At 41.7% G+C, this 22,640-nt stretch overlaps 2 protein-coding genes across 5 annotated transcripts in view; one reads left to right on the top strand and one right to left on the bottom strand.

Moving 5' to 3' along the window:
• The window catches only part of MCF2L2 (MCF.2 cell line derived transforming sequence-like 2), a 274,167-nt gene that overhangs the window by 122,025 nt on the left and 129,502 nt on the right, over positions 1 to 22,640 (bottom strand). The window lies entirely within an intron of this gene.
• Positions 1 to 22,640, top strand: part of B3GNT5 (UDP-GlcNAc:betaGal beta-1,3-N-acetylglucosaminyltransferase 5) — a 31,178-nt gene that overhangs the window by 657 nt on the left and 7,881 nt on the right. Inside the window, exon 2 of one of the 3 annotated variants that reach the window (XM_075268653.1) lies at positions 22,159 to 22,282. The exons of 1 other annotated variant lie outside the window; for it this stretch is intronic. The gene's annotated coding sequence lies outside the window, so the exon portion shown is untranslated. Of the gene's footprint in view, positions 1 to 22,016; positions 22,283 to 22,640 lie in introns of those variants that run through there. One more of the 3 variants, XM_075268650.1, reaches the window with a different exon arrangement.

Genomic DNA, 22,640 nt, shown 5'->3' with positions numbered 1-22,640 from the left:
TTTCTTCTAATTCTGCCCCTCTTTCTTTAGGCTTTACACGGTCCACATTAGATTTATCATGTGTTTGTGACTATATTTAAGGTTTTTTTTAGTCACTTTGCTTTATGTTGGGGAAAGTTGGCTAAAGTAAATCTGAACATTGCATCTGAAATGCCCCTTTTCCAGAAAGTTACAAAAAAGTGCACTCCATAATAAATGAAATATAATTGAAAGCACTGAATTCATGTTCCGCTAGGTAAATTTTGTTTAAAGGGGTTATGTCACAATAACATTTTTATCCTGAGGCAACACGGTCACATCTCATCTATCCATAGGATGGGGGAGAAATACCTGATCGGTGGGGTCTGACTGCTGAGACTCCCCTCTGAGCAATCAGCCTAGCTGAATGTAGGTGTAACTAGTGGTGGACGTTGATCCCACTCACTTCACTGAATGAGAGTGCCATCTGCCACTAGTCACACCTATATACAGCTGAATGTGTAGTGGGGGACAGGACCTCAAAAATGTCTGATACAATTGTGCATAGAAAGCTGAAAAAAAATTGGACAAATGATAAATCCCCCCCCCCACATCAACTTTATTTTATCATCATGTATACGATACCAAGCCATGACTCCATTCACTGTAATGGGTTCATGTTCTGTTTTGTTTATTTATCCCTCCAGATGGGCTTTGCACTAAAGTATTTGAATATTGTAGGATTTCCTCAATACTAGCTCTGCAGGTTACTGTATGGTATTAATAAGGATAAAACTGCTAATTATTTAGTATGTGAACTCGCTGATGGTGACTGTAGTGCGGCCTGCACAGCATCTGGCTGCACCCAGATAGAAATTTCTGTCCGTTGGTCATTAAATGACTGGCTTAAGGCTGAAACCCCACATTGCGGAAACGCAGCTTTTCAAGCCAAAGCCATGAATGGCTACAAAAGGAATGGGAACTCTATAAAAAAAATCTTATACTTCTCCCTTCTGCTCAATCCACTCCTGACTTTGGCTGAAAAAAAAAAAACACAACAAAATGTGCAACAGAAAAAGCTGCGTTTCTGCAACGTGGGGCCTCAGCCTAAAGGGGCTTTTCCATTAAAGGGGTTGTCCCGTCACAAGGATCCTATCTATACTGCTTGTTAATGTGAATGTAAGACTTTTCCTAAATACATTGCTTCAGCAAAACTGCTTTGTTTGTCCACTATCTTACTTTATTCATTTTTTTGTGGCCACAGCCCTGACCTAGCTGCTCCTGAGTCAAGTGATGTATCAGCCTGCTCTCAGGGGGGGTGGGGGAGGAGGGGCTAAGTGCACGGGAGCAAGCCTGGAAGGGGGGGGGGGGGTTGTTTACCCTTTGGGGGAAGGGGCCGCCAATGCAGGGTTAGACGCTGGCACAGGGTTAGACGCCGGCACAGGTGAAGCCAGCAACATCGCTATGCTTCTGCCCTGCATGAAGCCAGCAGCGGCAGGAGCGATACTGCTATTGCGGGGGGTGGGCGGAGGAGCGGAATAACAGCATCGCTTCTGCCGCTGCTGGCTTCATGCAGGGCAGAAGCATAGCGATGTTGCTGGCTTCACCTGTGCCGGCGTCTAACTGTCTCCGGCATCCGGCACCCTGTTGGGTCTGTATTTGCATTGTGAAGGCTAGACTGGTCTATGAGCGCGCACGCAGGTCCGGCGGCATCTCGCCGCTTGGCTTTGCATATGTGACCCCGCCCACCAATGACGAAACAAAGCCGGAAGACAGAAGATTTCACAGAAACGAAGACGGGCGAGTATGTGACGTGGGACAACCCCTTTAAAGACACTTTTCCCCTATTCACAGTCCCTCCCCCCACCTCGTTCTCCTGATTGTTGCAGGACCCAGTTGTCGGACTCTCTGCAATGTGACAGTTATCCCCTATCCTGTGGCAAGTGTCTTTAATGGGACAAACCCTTTAAATTACTCTCAGGCATTAGTACTGTGATTACTAATGTACACTATATCCTTGATGGTGAGGTGCCACAGGTGGCACTCAGAGCCCTCTCTTTGGGCACCCATCAGTGGAACAGATTATAGTGTGTGTGGGCCACCGTGAAGCAAATTGTACTGTGTGTGGGCCACTGTGCAGCAGATTATACTGTGTCGGGGCCACTGTGAAGTACATAGGACTGTGGGGTCACAGTGGAGCAGAAAGCTCTATAGAGCCCCATTCCCCATGACCATATTTTGCAGGTCTGTAATTGAGTGCAATTGTGGATCCACACATTAAGGTTAATTGGCACTTTGTCATAAATTAGTGGGTTTTGGGTTGCAGTTTGGGCACTCGGTCTCTAAAAGGTTCGCCATCACTGCACTATACTATACATATCATACACATGAGCAGAAACTGTTCTGATAACTGGAGATTGCTTGCAATGTCCACTCCCTATTAACCAGATATAGTCTGGAACATTGATCAGATCAGGGCTCCAGCTTTAGCTAGTATGGTCTAGTGAACGTGGTCCTCTATATGCTGATTGTCTATTGAAGGGGATAGGGTGCTGTCACACTGTGTTCTTTCTACAGCACAGCCACACTATGGGCCGCAGTGTAAGAGAACAACCATGCGAGCAGTCATGAGAAATGCCCATAATGAATCAGTTCTTCACTTATGAGTGAGGCATTGGCAGCCCTAGCAGTGTGGCTATACTGTGTCTGGAACACGGTGAGGCAGCACCTTATCTAGGATATTCTCCTGTACATTGAGCAGTGATGTAGCTGAAGCAACCATCTGACACCATGGGTCACTCCACCTGACATTGGACACGGACATACCCTTTAATGAGAATGGAAATAGTTTTGTGACCCTTCCATCCAAGGCAACTAGAGTGAATATTGTTCATAGGCCCAGTTCTAATAAGAGATCAGTGCATGATACTTCCTGGGCTTCAGGCAGCTGCCTCGGAAACTGGGATGCCCTTGCTCAGTTACTTCTCTCCAGTAACACCGGACTGGACAGTATAACTGGAAATAATTCTCTGACCCTTCCTCTAGTAGACGTCAATAAGGCATGTGTTTGAGCATCACAGATCAGTGACATTCTGAGTACAGTGCCATGTCAGCTCACTTCAGCAGTAACAGATGACTAAAGTTCCTAAATATAGAAGTGATTTAGGGTAGGTTTATGCACCGTGGATTTGATGGGAATTATGTAGTGGAGATACTCCAAGGAAAGTTAGCAGGGTTTTAAGACTTCTGGAGATGCTGTGGCTTTCCAACTCCCTATTATCTATTGCAGACTTTACCCATTACAATCAAATGGGAAAATGTGCAGTGTGTCAGTCTGCTGCCCCCCCCCCCCCCCCCCATTGCAGTATGGGGATTTAATCAACAATAGGATAAAGAAGTATCATAGATTTTAAGTTTCCAAAATGCTGCGGTTTTGGAAATCTCAATATGTGAATTATGCCTACAGAAACTCCGTTTCCCTATAGGTATAATTAAAGCAGAAAATCTGAAAAGCACTGTGGAAAAATCGCACTGTGTTTCTGCCGTGGTTTTTCCCACATTTGTGTTTTTGCTGCTCTCCGCTACAGGGAGGCTTAGCCTAGATTAAATTTACTAAAACATCATCCACTTTGCAAAATATTGCATTTTTTTCCCATGTTTCTGCAGGTTCAAAATTGCAGTGAATAATAAATATTTCTGCTCTGTTTGTCCCCAGCCTTTAGGTGTATTTACACTTTGGAGGTTCTGCGAGAGATGGCTCAGAATTGCTTTTCCATCTGGTTTTACTGGTTGTTCCAGACCCCATTCCTAGTTTCTTTTCCCTTTCTATGGTATACAGCGGTATACAGTAACTAGAAATGGCAGGGCCCCGTGGCAAACTTTTGACATGCCCCCCCATGCCATTTCTGTGCACACAGTATTATGCCCCATAGTGGCCCCTGCACACAGTATTATGCCCCATAGTGGCCCCTGAACACAGTATTATGCCCTATAGTGGTCCCTGCACACAGTATAATGCTCCATTTTGGACACCCATGAACAATTATTATACTTTTCAGACCCCAGAGGATAATAATCTGAGATCCAGGGGGGATAAAAACATTAAAAAAAAAAAAATACTTGCCTATCCCCGGCTCCGCTGCACTCTCCGCCGCTGTCAGCCATCTTCAATGACATCCGGGACATCATGTGACGGGGGGGCCTGCGTCGTGATGCATATGGACGCAGGCCCCGGTCATGTGACGTCAGGGATGTTGCGCAAGTAGGCCCAAAGCCTGCCCAGAGAGGTAAGTAACACTGTTTTTATGTTCCTTACCTCTCCTGGGCCTCTGATCATTATACTTGGGGGTCCGAAAAGACCCCCCGATTATAATAGTGCTTGTGGGGCCCGCGGCCCCTGCCAGGATCGGTAAGTAAGTAGGGCCCGTTTCCAGCTGGAGTAACTCCAGACAGTAATGGCCTATTAAAAAAAAAAAAATTTTAAACTGCAAAGGTAGCAGCTGTCGCTGGGCCCCCTAATGTCCCGGGCCCTGTGGCAGCCACTACCGCTGCTACCCCGGTAGTTACACCCCTGATGGTATATAAAATAAGTATAATGAAACTACTTAAGTAGAGTCCGTCACCGGAGTGAAGCATATTAAAGTTAGATAGATCAGGTTCACCTGAATGTAACACTTTTTCCTGAAGATAAATGATATCTCCATTACCGACATATTCATTTATCTCGCAAAACGAGCAGTCTAGAGAACTGAGGGTGGCTCTGTGGTGGTCCTACTGTTGCACTCCACATTACTCTAGTATACCCCGCATCCCACCCCCTTCTTTCAGCAGAAGGGCCAAGGATCTGTGCTGAAATCTTAACTGGACCTGTGTTTGTGCTGATGTATTAGGGTCCATCCGCACAGAGCTTTTAAAAAAAAAAAAAAAAAATCTGCTTCAGGAATTGGGAAATGTTTTTTTTCCTCCAGCACAGTGTAAGGACCTTGGAAAAAACCGCTAGCAGTTTCTCCACGCAGTTTTTGGCAATGGCACGCAAATTTTCCTCCTCCCATTGATTTGTGTTGGTTTTTGCAAACAAAATCTGCCTAAGTGGAAAAAATCTGCTAGCGGGGAAAAAAAAAGCTCTATGGGGAGGCGTTTTTCCATGTGGATTCTGACACGGATTCAGCGCCAAAATCCTTGCCAAAAAAAACTCAGTTTGAATGGACCATCAGAGCACAGTGGGGTGTAGCAGTCGTCCTCAGTACTCCAGACTGCTTATTTGCATATTGTGAAATAAATTGCATTTTTGGCCATGGAGAAACAAATTTTCATGTACTACATTCAAGCGAGTCTAATCTAACTGTGTTGCTGGTTTAATATGCTTCACCCTGGTGATAGACTCCCTTTAATCTTGTAAATCTCTTCAATGAAAATGTAGTGAAACCTGACAAAAACGGAGCCCGTATTTTGTAGTTCCAGCCTACACACTTTCTACAGATGTCATCCTGATCAGATGTTCCCATACTTGTCATTTATTTAAAGGGATCCTATCATTAAAACTAATTTTTTTTTCTGCCTAACATGTAGGAATAGCCTTAAGAAAGGCTATTCTTCTCCTACCTTTAGATGTCTCCTCCACCCTGCCGTTCAGTTAAAATCTCGTTTTTCGCCGTATGCAAATGAGTTCTCTCGCAGCACTGGGGGCATCCCCAATGCTGCGAGAGAACTCTCCAGTGCCGCCTCAATCATCTTCAGGAACGTCCTCTTCGCATCTTCTTCCGGCAAAGGCTTCAAACTTCTAGGCCTCAGGCCTAGGGCAAAGCCGACTGCGCATGCCTGCCAACCACAAGAAAATGGCCACTTACATGCGCAGTTGGCTGCCCGAGGCCTAGAAGTTTGAAGCCAACCACCGGAAGAAGACCCGTTCCTGAAGAAGATGGAGGCGGCGTTGGAGAGTTCTCTCACAGCATTGGGGACGCCCCCAGTGCTGTTTGAGCGCTGGGGCCCACCCCCAGTGCTGCGAGAGAACTCATTTGCATACAGAGGAAAACTGGATTATATACAGAACGGCGGCGCGGAGAAGACATCTAAAGGTTCTTAAGGCTATTCCTACGTGTTAGGCAGAAAACAGTTTTAATGATGGGATCCCTTTAATATTTAGCAATAAGCATGCATGATCATGTCTGCTACCTTGCTATGTCCTTTAGGCTGGTTGCTCACGTCCATGTGCTTCTGGCTGGCCGTGAATTAAAGGCACAGTGGACATGCGGATGTCACCCATGTGCCGTCCATGCACTGGCTGTGCTTCCGCAGCCCCTTTCATTAAATGAACAGGACAGGAATAGGACCTGTTCTATATTTTGCGGCTCAGACTGTCGGCTCGCACTTGGTGACCATGTGAATCACGACCATGTGTACAGGCCCATAAAAATGAATAGGTCAGTGCATTATCCGTGAAGTACACGCACACTGATCACGGTCGTCTACAAGGAGCCCCTTAAACAAACCATTGTCTCTCTTTAACTTATTACAAAGGTTTGGCAGTTCCTGATAGTAGTGTTGCTTTAGAGATAACATGTAATGCAGAAGACCAACCAGTTATATCTCTTGTCAGTCCTTTGGTACTCTGAGTGATATGAAATTTAATTCTTGCATATCGGGCATCAAAAGGTTCACGATTGCTAGTAAAATGTGTTTTGGATTTTTACATAGGAAATGTGTGCCAAATTTAGAGTACAATCCTACTTAATTGGGTTTAGAAAACGTTACATACCAATTACACAGGTCTGCAAAAAGATTTTTTTTTTTCAAGAGCCGTTTTGGTTATTTCACGTAATCTTTGTTTTTAGGTGCACTGAATCCGAAAATGACCTCCATTTTTTCATAGGACAGAATGTTTCCTTACAATTTAGGTAACTGTTAAATAATGCAATGCCCTAAAATAAGTGGAAATAGGCTTATAAAATGTTTTATTACAATTTTTTTCATGAAAATCATATATTTTAACTAAAATGAGCTCAGTAATACACACTAAACTCAATCCGTCTTCCCTGTGAGGCTCCTCTTGGTGCATTTATGCTTGTGAGTAGTATGAACTTTACAGCGATGAACAACATATTATCTATTTCAAGTTTTGTATTAAAAAAAAAAAAAAAAAGGGACTTTTATATGGGGTTTTGGGCTAAAGTAGCTTTAAGGGATGCCCTGAGCACATTAACTGTATAATTTAAATATCGCTTGATGTTTTTCTATCAAAATGACATGTATACCAAAAGGTATGTTGTTTATCTTGTTTCTATGCCTGAGGGGAAGGTGATAGACTCCTGTGAAGTGCGCACAACTGTTGTCTCCAGGTAGAACAATGAGGTTTATCACTAAATCGTATTACATACAATGGTAGTCAACAACAGAAGAGGAATTTGGAGACCACGATTTCTTTCTAGAAGCTTGTTTGAAACATTTATGAGCATCCCTTAACAACTAATAGACATAATGTTAGTTTAGCACCTCTCATACATTGAAATATAATGAGGGCTTCTGAATAATTTATCCCTATGGCCAGTTTCACATCCTAACTGCTTTAATATACAATGGAAGTCTTGAATATTCTTTATTAAAGACTATGTCCACATACCTAGTCAATTTTTTATTTAGTTCCTGTGCAGTCTCCATGGTAACAGACTACGATCAGTTTCTTTGCTGTTGAAGGCTAGATTTCGTGGTCCGTGTTTTGGCTGGATTTATGGGCCTGAACTTCATGCTGGGAGCGGGATGCCTATAGTTATCTATAATGTCAAGGGTCCTTGCTCCCTAGCAACATACTGTCCCATAACAAGTACATTATAAATAGATAACTATGATGCTAGTAGTCCTATTCCCAGTATACCGTTCAAGCCAGTTAATCTGGCCAACTCACAGACCTAGTTTGTTGTGTGAATCTAGGGTAAGGGCTCGTTCACATTTGCGCCCGGGGTCTCCGTTATGCAGGTTTCTGTTTCTTGCACAAAACTGGGCTGGGAACAGAAACCTGCAGTCATTTTTCAAGCCCTTTCATTTGAGTGGGTTTGAAAAGTGTCCAGCCTTGAGCGCCCGTGAGCGTTTTATGTTCTCCGCGTCAAAACCATTTTTTTTTGGGTTTTTTTTTTTTTTCCACCGGACACAAAGTCGGACATGCAGGAATTTGTGTCTGGATTTAAAAAACGGTTTTGCAGCGGAGAGCATAAAACGCTCACTGCCGGTCACGGTCTGATAGGTTTCCATCTTCTTCCTGCAGAAGACTGAAACCTGAGAACGGAGACCAAACGCTGGTGTGAACCCAGCGTAAGGCTGGCCTTACATGGCACTTTAAATTGAATGAATAAATAAATAAATTGCAGTAATGGGTAGCGCATGTTACTATAAAGTTTACTTGTATAGTAATGGTCATTAAACTGAAAATCCCTGTTTTCCTGGCATAGAAAACATGTTATTCAGTTTTAGCCCCATTTTCATATGAAACAATATTTTATTCAAATATTCAGCCATAAATCTCTTGGTTCCTGACCCCAGTACTTTATATGCCAGTCTTAATAAATTTACCTCATTTGCCCCACCACAATACATGGACAGCATTGGAATCACAATTCCAAAAGGTGCATTTTGTGCAATATTTATCACAGAAGTGTGCTTTTTCCAAAATAATAGGTGCAAAGTTCACATTGCCAAAAAAGGCAAAAGATGCATCTAAAATACCTAACACGTGCACAACATTTAACAAGACCACGCACATACATCACAAATGGTGCCGTAAAACTAGTCTAAAAAGGTGCACCTGTGAAAAATAAGGTAAAAAAAGGAGCAGATGATAGATAAACCCAAATGTGTCTGGCCCTAGTTAGAGGGAAGCAATTGCCTGTGCATGTGTTTGTTCCAACATTGCTGAACAGATTTCTATGGATTTATTCAACACCAAGACTAAGGCATGGTTCACATCTGCATTGCTAATCCGTTCGGGAGAGTCCACATGGGGACCTCCCCCAACGGAATTCCAAACGCATTGGCAAGCGGTGTGCAGTGAAAGCACACGGACCCCATAGAATATAACGGACAGAAAAGTAGATCATGATCTTTCATGTCCGCATGATTTGTGCGGGCAGTGCACGGAAAGCACATGGTCCCCATTATAGTCTATGGAGTCCGTGTGCTTTCACTGCACACCACTTGCCAGTGCGTTCGGTAGTCTGTTCAGGGGGTCATCATGCGGACTCCCCCCAAATGGATTACCAAACGCAGATGTGACCTAACCCTAAGTTGTGTATGAGGTATCCTCTGCCCACCTCAATGCAGGCTTTCTGCTGGTAGTTCAGAGTTCAGCTGAAAGTCATATTAACCAGAGAAGGATTATCTTTGCCAAAATAATAATAATAAAAAAAAATCACATTGAAAAGGAAGTTCAGGCAAATAATTAACTGGTTGCTATTATGGTTTTCATTATATGACTTATAAATATGAGGTTGGCACCCTTACAATTATTGAAAGGCACACTGATTTTTTCCTCTTTCTTTTTTTTTTCTTTTTAAATAGTCACCCAAAAATAAAATAAAAGAATAAAAAAAAAGTTGCCAAAAAAGGCATGCCCCTAGAAACTAACCAGAAGTAGGACTGGTACACAGGAAGAAATTCTGCAAAAAGGGTAATACTTGTAAGTGATAATCTCATGAGAGTAACTTTATCACATGGTCTGATGTGATAGCAGTTTTGTTCTTTTGCAAAAGTTTAGCTACATTTTATGTGACAATCTTATGATTATGAAACCTGTCATATGATTTGTTAGGGGTCGATCACACTACCGTTGGTGACCGTCAGCAGTGTCCATAGCTATTATTGGTTACAAAATTTTATAAACGGACTCTAACTGAACCGTTAGATATCCGTTAAAATTTTCATTCATTTCAATGGGATTTTATCTTGTATCCGTTAGTGTCTGTTTACACCCAATCCGTCATAAGCCTGTTTATTTTCCAGTGGACAAAAAAATCCTGCATGCAGGACTTTTGTGCCAGTTTGAAAAAAACAGATGGCAAGTGTCCGTTATTTTTTTAACATTGAAGTCTTTATAACAGACTAACTGATAGCCATCAGTTACTGTTCGTTATTTTGTATCCGTTTTTTTCTGCGCATGCTCAGAAAGTAGAAACAAAACAAAATAAAAAGGACAGTTTAAAAAAAACAAAACAGACACTAGTGATGCTAACTGACACTAAGGGCTCGTTCACATCTGCGCCCGGGACTCCATTCTGCTGGTTTCCATTTCTTGCACAAAACAGGGCAGGAGACGGAAACCTGCCGGCATCTTTCAAACCCATTTCATTTGAAAGGGTTTGAAAAGTGTCCGGCCGTGAGCGCCGGTGATCGTTTTATGCTCTCCGTGGCGAAACAGGTTTTTTTTTTTAAACCAGACACAGAGTCGGACATGCAGTACTGTGTCCGGTTTAAAAAAAAAACGGTTTTGCCGCGGAAAGCATAAAACGCTCATTGGCGCTCACGGCCGGACTCTGCATGACAGAAGACGGAAACCTGAGAACGGAGCCCAGACGCTGGTGTGAACCTAGCGTCACTGATGCTAGTGTGTCTTTTTTTTTAAATTGATCCATTAAATGGATCAGTTAAAAAAACAGACACATTAACATCAGGTAGTGTCCGTTAATGTCTGTTTTGATAGGTGTCCATTTTTTTTTTTTCAACAGTAGCGTGAACCCTGCCTTAGACTTCCACTTTACAGTGAGAGTTGTACAAGTTGTACCCTAAGGTACAACTAAGGTAATAACCCCTTCATTCTTGTTGCTTCAGAAGCTTATGAAAAATTAAAACGTGTAAGATTTTTACAGGCTAAAAAATATTTATGACCTTACTAAGGATATGTTATCAATATGAGATAAGCTGATCTAAGAATGGAGTGGGAAGCAGACAGCTCTTTTCTCTGTGTAGTGGCAGAACTGTCCTTGCAGCTCAGCTCTCATTCACTTGAATAGAATCTAAACTGCAGTGAATTACTTCCGCCCTACACAGAGAACAGAGGTTACTAATTCTACACTTTGAAGGGGCTCTATCATTGGGAAAAGTCATTTTTAGCTAAGCACATCCTTTAGAAAGGCTATTCCACATGTACCTTGTATGTAAATTGCCTCAGTAGTTTTTGAATAAGTCTGTTTTATTCATATGCTAATTAGCCTTCTCTGTGCACTCCGGAAGTGTCATTTTTTGCAATTTACATATATAGGTAAGTGTGAAATAGCCCTTCTAAAGGCTATGCAAGGATGTGCTTAGCTAAAACTGACTTTTCCCAATGATAGAGCCCCTTTAAAGTGTAGTCTGTTTCGAGAAGCATCAGGAGATTGTGAAGTATTTGGAAGAGTGAAAAAACCATTGTCACAGAGCATTCACTTCTATGGCCCCGCACATACAAGCGTGACTCCCACCAATCCTTTTAACTTTTTTTTTTTTTTTTTTTAAATCTGTACCTACTGTCTCTGCAATGCCTGTACCTTGGAGCTTTTGTATTTTATTATCTTTATTATGCTGCTGTAACACACAAATTTCCTCATGGTGGGGCTATTAAAAGGTTATTTTATCTTAAACTGATATCGATAAAAATCACTAGTGAACATATTTATAGCAGACTTTTTCTTCCACATCTTGTTAACCCATAACAGGAAAATACATCAGAGCCATCTCTAGAAGGCAATATAGTAGTATGTAGAGTCCTCTAGAGCGTTACATTGTAGAGTCATGTGCTGCCATGTTATCCTCTGGTCAGTTGCCAACATACAAAGATGTTTTCCTTTAGAAGCCCTGCTTTTACAGTAACGCTCTAATGGCAGCAGTGCACAGAATGGAAAATAAATACATCCATGCAGTCTAAGGACTTGTTCACATTATTGAGTCTTGAGTGAGTGTTTTCCTTTGTATTTTACCCTCTCTTCCCTCTGTTTTTGACTGTATCAAAATTGCGCAACTAAACCAAACTGCCATGTGTGAAACTGTCCTGACAAATCGCAAACTTTATGGCAAATGCTCAAAAAATCGGGCTGAGTTTTATAGCAATAAAGATTTTGATGTATTTTTGATGTTAAAAATACCGCTCCAAGCTACATTATTCTCGCTGTCAAAAAAAACAAACCATAAGATCCCAAAGACTGAGCCCCACAGTGTACATAGAACCCTAACCCAATCAAGATAGGGGGGTAAAATGATATAAAGGCTCATACACGACTGTATTAAGATTCTGCACAACCCCAAGTCGTTGATCAATATCTTTTCATCCTAGACCAAATAAAAACTTGGAGGACCTTTCAGCGTCTCCACCAAGTCTAAGGGGGGGGGGGGGGGGGGGCGTTCACACTAGTGTTGGTGTCACAGCTAGTGTCTGATGCTAATGTTTGCTCAAGATTTTGCACGGTCATTAGCATCGGACACAGACGCTAGTGTGAACCCTGCCTAATTCTTTGCATCCTTCACTAGGTGCCACTCCAATGATTCCAGGATAGGGCCATGTGCAGGAAAAGCGTATGGACCTATCTTTTTATTTAAAGGGGTTGTCCTGGGAGCTTACTTTACTTTGCCGTATCTGGCGATTCTTTATCAATGAGCTGGCCTGGTTCCAACTCATGGGTCATAAGATTGCAACCTCCCTGACCTTGGTGTTTCTCTTTCCTCTTTTGTTCTCACAAGTAATTTACTTTGCATAATGTACAACCAGTCTTGTAGGTGATCTGTTTTTTCATGGCTTAGCTCTCTTGAGGGCTATTTTGCATATAAAAGTTATTGCCTAATAATTATCCTGTTAGTAAATAAAGCTGCATGGTGGGCTGGGTCACTTAAGATAAGTGTCTCTAGACAGACTGGTTTCTTCAATCCATAGCAGACCCTGTAGTGTGTTTTGCGTCTGACTGGAATGAGCATGAGGAAACTCTTGAGGGATGGCGCACAAACTGGAATTTCTGCTTTGGAAAGTGTCTATTACTTTTTAAGATCTATTGATAAAAGGACAACAGGGAACACTTTCTGTAGATTGTGTCCACTATAAATAATGTATGTATATATAAAAAATCCCCAGGCACCAATGTAGCCCTTCTGTTTTGTATGGGGTCAGGTGCTGAGAGGTTAATATGTTCTTGTCCTGCAAGAAACGCACGTAAATATAAACTAATTTGTCTGATCTATTTTTGTGCCTTAACCACCCATATACATCAGTTCTATTTGAGAAATTTCCAGTGTACAGATGATATCTCACTGCTTAGGGAGACTGTGGTTTTCATAACTTAATGTAGAGAACAAGATATCATACATTTTTTCCAAAATACATGTATTTTAGCCTTTTATGTGCAGGTGTTTTGTTTTTTGTTTTGTTGTTGTTTTTGTTTTTGACTCCCCGCCTTCCAACAGCCATAACTTTTTTTTTTTTTTTAATTTATCCGTTCACAGAGCTGGATGAGGTCTTAATTTTTTCAGGACAGATTGTTCTTTGTTATGGTGCCGTTTAACATTCCTATGATGTACAGTGATTCTGGAGAAAAACAAATCAGAATGGGGAAAAAAAACTGCTTTTGCACAACTTTCCCACAGACTTTGTTCTATTGTTGTTTACAGTGCAGTCAAAATGATGTCATCTGTATTTTTTCCGTGTACAGGCCAGATGTACTTTTTATACGAATTTGGGGAATGTCTATTGCTTTGATAGCTTTTTATCCAAATTTATATGCGAGGTGAAATATGGTAGTAAAAAACATCAATTTGACTCTTGATCATTTCCCCCCCCTCCTCTTCAGTCAGTCACGCTTGTCCATGGAGTCTGTGTTAGGCTAAGGCCCCATATAGCGGAAACACAACTTCTTTTGTTGCAGTTTTTGAGCTAAAGCCAGGATTAGATTGAGCAGAAGGTAGAAATGTAAAAACTACCTATATATTCCCCATTACTTTTGTAGCCTTTCTTCACTTTGGCTCTACAAACCGCAGCAAAATCTGCAACAAAAAAAGCTGCATTTCTGCAACATGGGGCCTCAGGGAGGGTTCACACCTGTGCCCAGTCTCTGGTTTGCAGACTTCTGTCTTCTGCCCAAGAAACTGGACAGGAGACGGAAACCAGCAGTCAGTTTTCAAACCCATTCGTCTGAATGGCTTTGCAAAGTGTCCGTAAGAGTCTTCTGCCTCTCCATGCCGAAGCCGTTTTTTTAACCGGACACAAAGTCGGACATGCAGGACTTTGTTGGGTTAAAAAAAAAAATGGTTTTGCTGCAGAGACCAGAGGACAATCAAGGGCGGACACTGCTGGGTTTCCGTCTCCTGTCCAGTTTCTCAGGCAGAAGACTGAAACCCACAAAGCGGAGACCGAACACGCTCTCAGCTTTAATGCTCATGATGAGTGCAGGCATTGCTGCTGGGTCTATGTTGTTTAATAGCTGAGTGGTGACCATGTTAAAATACTTCTCACCTGCCATATTAATAACAGTGAGTGTTGAGAGAGGGTTAATATATTGCTCAAGCATCTTTATTTTATCATTGCAGTAGTTCTGTCTATAATGGCAAAGAAATGGTAAGGTCTGTTCTTAGGCCTGAGAAATGCACCTGCAGGAGAACTGAAACGGACTAAATAAATATGGCGTCAGTCATGTGACCCTGACATTCGGTTAATTGTCCAGTAGACTTGTTAATAGTCATCTATTACAACAACATCGCCTCACCATGTCTGTGGACAAGAAAATGATATATTCTTCTTCCTGTGTCTCCTCTCTCTGGTAATTTTGTTTTTCATTTAACTTTATTAGCAACATGACATGATTACCTAGAGACAGGCAACCATGTAAATATTCATACATAGTGAGGTAGTTATGACAAAGATCTGTTTCCACCATTACCTCACATGCACACAACTCCTAGTGGTATACTTATCTATGCTGCTAGGACTCCATGTCTCCCAGCAACATACTGCCTATATACTATACTATAATCCGTACAGAACAGTACGTCACTGCAGTATAGAGAACTGTAATGCTAGGAGTCCGTCTCCCGGTATACCATTCAGGCCAGTAAATCCGACAAACACACGGACCGAGTTTCACAGCTGAAACCTGATCTTGAGAATGCGGGGAAGTAAATTTTATGTAGCTTTACATGTATGCAACCCAGTTACTTACTAAATGACTGACACCGTGTTTAGTTATATCCTGCTAACCCATAGATGTATTACACAGGTCAGACTGCACTATTATAATAAATATGTGAGCAACATTTTAAATAAATGTGTATTAGAAAATTATTTCAAGTTCAGTAGAAAAATGAAAAACAAAACCCAAAAACAGAATATCTTTATAGGTGATGGGAAAAACATTTCAAACCACAGGTTTATTCACATTTCCATTTTTCACAGACATTTGCAGTCTATAGTCTCCATGAACAGCACATGGTGGTCCTGTTGTGTTTGCATCCATCATTATTTTTTTTTGACCATCCATAGGCTCATTAAAGTCTATGTGTGACATAAAAAAGTATGACCATTTTGTAAAAAAAAAAAAAAAAAAAAAGCCATGTACAGAACACATCCATAAAATCAATTAAAACTTGTGTTGTCCACAGATAACGCCGACACGCACACGCATTCACTGAAGTATAAATAGAAACTTAAAGGGTACTCGAGTTTTCATGAAACTTTGAAATATGTCCAGGGTCTTGCTTGGCAACCTTTTCACATGATGTCCTATCCGTTTTTCTGCTGCTAATATTCACATTTTGACTGTTGCACATTTTACATTAGTCTCCAAGCCTGTGAGTGTGTACAAGGAATCTGCTTCCCTCCTAAATCTGTCTCTGAAACTACCGATTTCTTTATATGTAATCAGTGGCGTAACTAGGAATGGCGGGGCCCCGTGGCGAACTTTTGACATGCCCCCCCCCCCCAACCGACACTGCTGAAGACCTCGACCAACCCCCTCCTCTGCACTCTATTATGTCCCTTAGTAAGCCCTGCACACAGTATTATCCCCCATATTGGCCCCTGCACACAGTATTATGTCCAGGATCGACAAGTAAATAGGGCCCATAACGGCCAATTTAAAAAAACAAAAATGCAGCGGTAGCAGCTGTCACCGGGCCCCCTAATGGCCCGGGCCCTGTGGCAGCCGCCTCCGCTGCCTCTATGGTAGTTACGTCCCTGTATGTAATTCTGCCAAGAGTAACTGTACGATAGCAATTAAACAGCTGAGAAAAACCCAAGTGACCATAAAATAGGAGACGTAAGAGTACCGGGTTGCAAATAGACATAGACAAGTAGCTAAAGCACAGGGGAAAAACAATCTAGGAGTACCGTCAAGAAAGCTGCTTGCTGTATGTGAATAATATCCCATCTGTAACCACGTTCAGTCTTTGGAACATAGCAACAGTTTGCAGACACTCGTGTCCAGGCTGTAAGAAAAAATTACCTTTTCACTCTGTTCACTGTGTGAAAACAAAACAGGACTTCCCCCTCCACTCACTGTGAAGAGTCTTGCTAATGTAATGTATATCGGGCTAGAAACAGGGAGCGAACTGCAAATTAGCTAGAAGGGAGTCACCTAGTGCAGAAACTTTTGGGCCAGTTCACATGGAGTTTACGGGCGCGCATTCTAGCATGTATACACGTATCAGAATGTGAGCGCTCAAAACAGATCCCATTCACTTCAATGGCTTGTTATGGGCGTATGACGTGCTCAATTTTGCTCCCGTAACAACCCATTGAAATGAATGGGATCTGTTTTGAGCGCTCACATTCTGACACGTGTATACTTGCCAGAATGCGTGCCCGTAAACTCTGTGTGAACTGGCCCCTAGGGTAAGTTCACACCGGGTTTTTTGGTCAGGGTTTTGAGGCCGTATCTGCCTCAAAATCCTGACCCAAAACACTGCTCCCATTGAAATCAATGGGAGCCAGTCAGTTCTTTTTTTTTTTTTCTGGGAGCTGTTTGTTCCAGCTCCTGGAAAAAGAAGCGACATGCTCATTCTTTCAGGCGGATTCGCCTTGCAACATCCGCCTGAAGACACTCCCTCCCAACTAGGCCTTTCATTTGGGCCTAATCCGAAGTGGAGTGCACGACTGGATGCCGATGCACTGCATCGGCATCCAGTCGCAGCTACCCGTATTTTGATCCAGAACCTAAGGTGGCTTCCGCCTCAGGTTCCGGACCAAAAAAAACCCTGTGAACTTACCCTTAGAGAGGTTTTTCAGGCAAAAAGCTGCCACAATTTTAATTAAAAGTGCATCATGTTTGGTCCAGAATCGCGTGGTCTATGAAATGAGACTAGATGTGTCAGTGATCATTTAAAGAGGTTTCCCAGGATCTGAAGGTAATTGATACTTTTCCACAGGATAGGCCGTCCGTATCGGAGCAGTCAACATTTCGATCAGTGGAAGCCATATGCTAGATATACGGCAGGAAACAGTCCTTCTTTTACTCAAATGAATATACATGGAACTACGGTTCCAGGCATCATAGCTACAGTGTACGGAGCTTCTGGTTTGAACAGTGTAGCAGTGGCATCTGGAGCTGCAGCCCTGCTCTGCTCCCATTCAAATAGATGATCAGGTAAGATTCTGGTTGTCAGACTCCGACCGATCTGATACAATCACTTTTCACAGAAAGTCTGCAGAGGTTTCTTCTTCCATTACCTGTAGGGAAACCACCAGCGTTTCCGTAACTATAATTGACATGCAGCGATTTCCAAAAGCGCAACTGTTTTGGAAATCACAGCATGTCTGCTGCATGTATTTTTCTGCAATTTGTAGGTGGGATTCACTAAAAAACACTGTGTGGGCCCTGGCCTTAAGCAAGTGTCAGAAAAGCCCAGCAGTTGGGTCACCTCCATGTTTTAATATGATCTGAATTCTATGTTGTGAATTCTGGTATAGTATAATTTGTGTTTTTTTCTGAAGCTCATCGGCAGAAATAGAGACACCTCAGAGCTCTTGAATATACACAGAATAGAAAAGTGAAATCAATCCTTTTTTTTTGGGGGGGGGGGGGGGAGGGGGGCTTCCTGTACATTTTTATATTTAAAAAAAAATGCCTTGTGCGGGAAGTGTACATCTAGTAAACCAAAGAATACATCTAAAGAAGGGCAAATAATTGCTGAGCAAAATGTATTCAGTTCAGTCCAGCTAAGCCTGGAAATTGTTCTCCAACAAAGTAATGTGCAAGCAGCAGTTGTAATGTGGATATGAGACACAAAGAATGGGTTACCTGACTATGCTAAAATGCTGAACACTCAACTAAAACAAAGGCGAGTACAATAACAAAATACTCAGCAACAGTCCAGCCAGGATCCTGTCCAGACACCAGAGCAGAAGCATTGTGTGAGCTGTTCAATGTTACGCTTTGCAGCACAAGAACAATGTCCTCTGGTGCTGCTGGTGCACAACTCCTACAAAATGTAACCCCTGATTGTGTAAACTACACTGCTGAAGTGCTCTCCCCGCTGTACAATGTCAGCAGTGCCAGCTGTGGAGAACAGATGATCAGCAAGGGACCCAATGTGATGGCAGCTGTAGGGTGGGGGTGCTAGGAGCAACATGGACGTGATATAAATGAACTTTACTAAGAATAGGTCGGTCATTAAAATAAGTCTGACTATCCCTTCAACAACAGCAAACTTTAAGGGTAAAGCCCCATATACCTGTCCGCAAGCAAAAAAACAGAGGTTTCCTCTACAGACTTTCTGCTTTAATTATACCTATAGGGAAACTGCCGGTGTTTCCGTAGGTATAATTGACAATGCTGCGATTTCCAAAATTGCAATGGGTTGGGAAATCGTAGCATTTCTACCGCACATATATTTCAGCAATGTGTCAATAGAATTCGTAATGTGCAGGGGCTGTAAAACGCCACGCTTACGTCACATGGGCCCAGGCATATGTCATATTGTGTACATAATCCCTAATTTCCTGAGATGGGAATATTCTTTTTATGGTTCCATACACTGACACTGAGCTGAAATGCACAGAGCCACATTTACTAATATTGTTTGCTGGCAGTTGATGTAAAATTGTCACACTTTCATCTGCCTTACCTTGAGGAAATCAAATCTACACCTGCTGTTTTTGTTTTTTGTAGTAAATCTGGTGTAAGCTAAATCTTTTGGTGACCACGTGTACTTTGACAAGCATCAAGAAAGTTGGAAACTACCATTAAAATGTTGCATATTCCGACTTGCGGTACTAGTGGTACAGTTTAAACCAAAACCTGATGTAAGTTGCTTAAAGGGTTCTACAGGGCAAGAAATTATGTTCAGAAGACTAAATTATTTTAAGCAGGTACATAACATTTGCGAGTGTGCTTGGCTATATTCAGAATTCCCTGCGGCATCGGGCAGGACAGGGAGTTGGGACATCCCCATTCTGGAGATAAATCACAAATCGTGTAGATAAGCCATGAATGTCTAAAACAAGAGTACCTCCTTAAACTTGATTTATACAAAACCAGAAACTAATTACTGAAGAAAAATCTGCACATTATAAAGTTCTACATTATACAATATATGCGTACAATTTTTACTTACATGGAATGTATTTCTGTGAACGCCATCAATGTTATAGGTTCTATACTTATATTTACAGTTGAACCTTTACAGTATATATTAAAGGGGCTCTATCAGCAAAATCATGCTGATAGAGCCCCACACATGCGTGAATAGCCTTTAAAAAGGCTATTCAGGCACCGTAACGACCCCCCCCCCCGTTTTAAAATAAAACCCTAAAACAGAATGTGATAAATTTACCCATCGTGCACTCTGGGCGGGCATTCAGGGTCTGCCGTCTTCTTCATCCACGCCTCCTTTTCCTGCGATCTCCTCGGGTCCCGTCTTCCTCCGGCGCTCGCGAACTGACATTGCTAAAAAAAAAATGGCCTGGGCACATGCACAGTAGCATGCTGCTTCTACTACAGCTACTGCACATGCGCCCAGGCCATTTTTATTTTTTTTTTTAGCAATGTCAGTTCGCGAGTGCCAGAGGAAGACGGGACCCGAGGACATTGCAGGAAGAGGAGGTGTGGATGAAGAAGCCGGCAGACCCTGAATGCCTGACTCCTGTGCATGATGGGTAAGTTTATCACATTCTGTTTTAGGGTTTTATTTTAAAACGGGGGGGGAGGGGGTAGTTTAATATAACAATATAACATTTACGGTGCCTGAATCGCTGTGTTTTGTTGAGCTAACCAGCTACGGTTACGTGGAAGGGTGAACAGCCCTCTCTGTCTTGGCCAGGGTATACTAGAGCTACAGCGTAAACTGAATAGTGAAGAGTAGATCTTCTATGCTTCTGGCTTTGCCTAATTATGAATATCAGCAAGTCTGTAGCAAATCTTTATAAATGTCCCATTTACAATATTATTGCTTTACTAAGATCTATTACTATGAAGTGTATTATACACATGTGGACAAAATTGTTGGTACCCCTCATTTAATAAAGAAAAACCCACAATAGTCACAGAAATAACTTGAATCTGACAAAAGTAATAATGTAAATTCTATGAAAATGAACAAATGAGTCAGACATTGCTTTTCGCTTCAACAAACTTTTTAAAAAATAAAACTGATGAAACCAGCCTGGACAGAAATGATGGTTCTCTTAATATTTTGTTGCACAACCTTTTGAGGCAATCACTACAATCACACAATTCCTGTAACTGTCAATGAGACTTCTGCATCTCTCAACAGGTATTTTGGCCCACTCCTCATGTGCAAACTGCTCCAGTTGTCTCAGGTTTGAAGGGGGCCTTTTCCAGACAGCATGTTTCAGCTCCTGCCAAAGATGCTCAATAGGATTTAGGCAGGGCTCATAGAAGTTCACTGCAGAATAGTCCAATGTTTTCCTCCTAGCCATTCTTGGGTGTTTTTTAGCTGTATTTTTTGGGTCATTATCCTGTTGCAAGACCCATAACCTGTGACTGAGACCAAGCTTTCTGACACTGGACAGCACATTTCTCTCTACAATCCCTTGATACTCTTGAGATTTCATTGTACCCTGCACAGATTCAAGACACCCTGTGCCAGATGTAGCAAAGCAGCCCCAGAACATAAGAGCCTCCTCCATGTTTCACAGTAGGGACAGTGTTCTTTTCAGGATATGCTTCATTTTTCTGTCTGTGAACATCGAGCTGATGTGCCTTGCCAAAAAGTTTGATTTTTTTTTTTGTCTCATCTGTCCATAGGACATTCTCCCACAAGCTTTGTGGCTTGTCAACAATTTATATTTATTACTTTTATCAGATTCAAGTTATTTCTGTGACCATTGTGGGTATTTCTTTCATTAAATGAGGGGTACCAACAATTTTGTCCGTGTGTTTCTTTTGCATATACAACAAGCCATTTTCTGATATATGATATTCTTTATAATACACCTCAGTACAGACTGAGAGGATGATGCACACTACAATCATTATGTAAATGAGCTTGCATGTATACTTACTCGTATGTTTTTGTTTTTTTAATTTTAGCACTTTGACCATTCATAATAACTGCCCATTAGATACATAAACACTGTTCTCAGCAATAATCAATAACACATGCTAAGTGGAATTTATTATTGCTTCCCAAATTTAAGCTTTACATATTTTAATTTTTAATAAAACCAATATTAGGCTGGGGCCCCTCGTTGCAAAAACACTGTTATACAGTACCTGCAAAGTGAATGGAATTCTGGCTAATCCCATCCATACATTGCAGAAAAAATATAAATCTGCAGTGGAATAGTGGTGGCTGTGAAAATCGCAGCATGTCAATTATACCTGCGGAAATGCTGGCGTTTTCCATATGGGTATCATAGGGGCAGAAAGTCTCCAATTAAAACTGCAATGCAATGAAAAAAAGTGTTGTTTTGTTTTTTTGCTGCATTTTACTTAGTCCTAACCTTTAAACTGGGTTTTGGTTTTTTTGTTACAAATATTTACCTGGAAAGGCTCAACAATTCTACAAAAAATAGAATGTGTGAATACAGCCTTAAGCTTTTTAAATGGAATGATTTTTCAAACCACTCGAACAGCGGTTTGAAACGTCAATGCAGAGGATCTGTTAGTAATTTCCATCAGGGCGTTCCCTGCTGCCAGCACTGAGGACTATTACAGCTGCCTAGTGAAAGCTCTTGTAACTGCCTAAGACAAGTTTTGTGACATTACATTTACACTTACTGGATTCCTCTAATTTACCTCCACTGCTCAGGACCAGAACATAAGTCCAAGTTCGCAATATGGGAGAGACTGCGGTACAAGTTTCAATCCCTTCATCCTAAAACTAGAGCATAATGGAATGCATTTATCTGCCTAGGAGGGATTTTCTGTATCAGGTTTGTATTAGTAGCTGTTTCTCCTTCCTGACCTCTGAGATTTGGCTAAGGTCTGACTATTGTCAGTTCTACTATATTGCTTGTATATAGAATATTTTTACTCCAAAAATATTTAATGCAACCTCTGAACCTGACTAATATTCTGAATAGTTTTATTGTTTATCACTCTTCTTCATTTACACTGGCTAAACATAATAATTATCATAACTAACTGGCCACTGTAAACCTCTTATGGCTATAGGCCCACGTTATGGAAAAGCTGAGTGGCTTGAAAAGGAATGGGAAATATAAAGGAAGCATTTATACTATTCTGTTTAAACCCACTCTGGCTCAAAACGCAGCAAAATTTGCAAAAAAA

This window comes from Leptodactylus fuscus, chromosome 3 (genome assembly GCF_031893055.1).
Source record: "Leptodactylus fuscus isolate aLepFus1 chromosome 3, aLepFus1.hap2, whole genome shotgun sequence".
In the NCBI taxonomy this organism is placed as follows: domain Eukaryota; kingdom Metazoa; phylum Chordata; class Amphibia; order Anura; family Leptodactylidae; genus Leptodactylus; species Leptodactylus fuscus.
The sequence above is the reverse complement of the archived record's forward strand: the minus strand, read 5'-3'. Positions and strand labels throughout refer to the sequence as shown.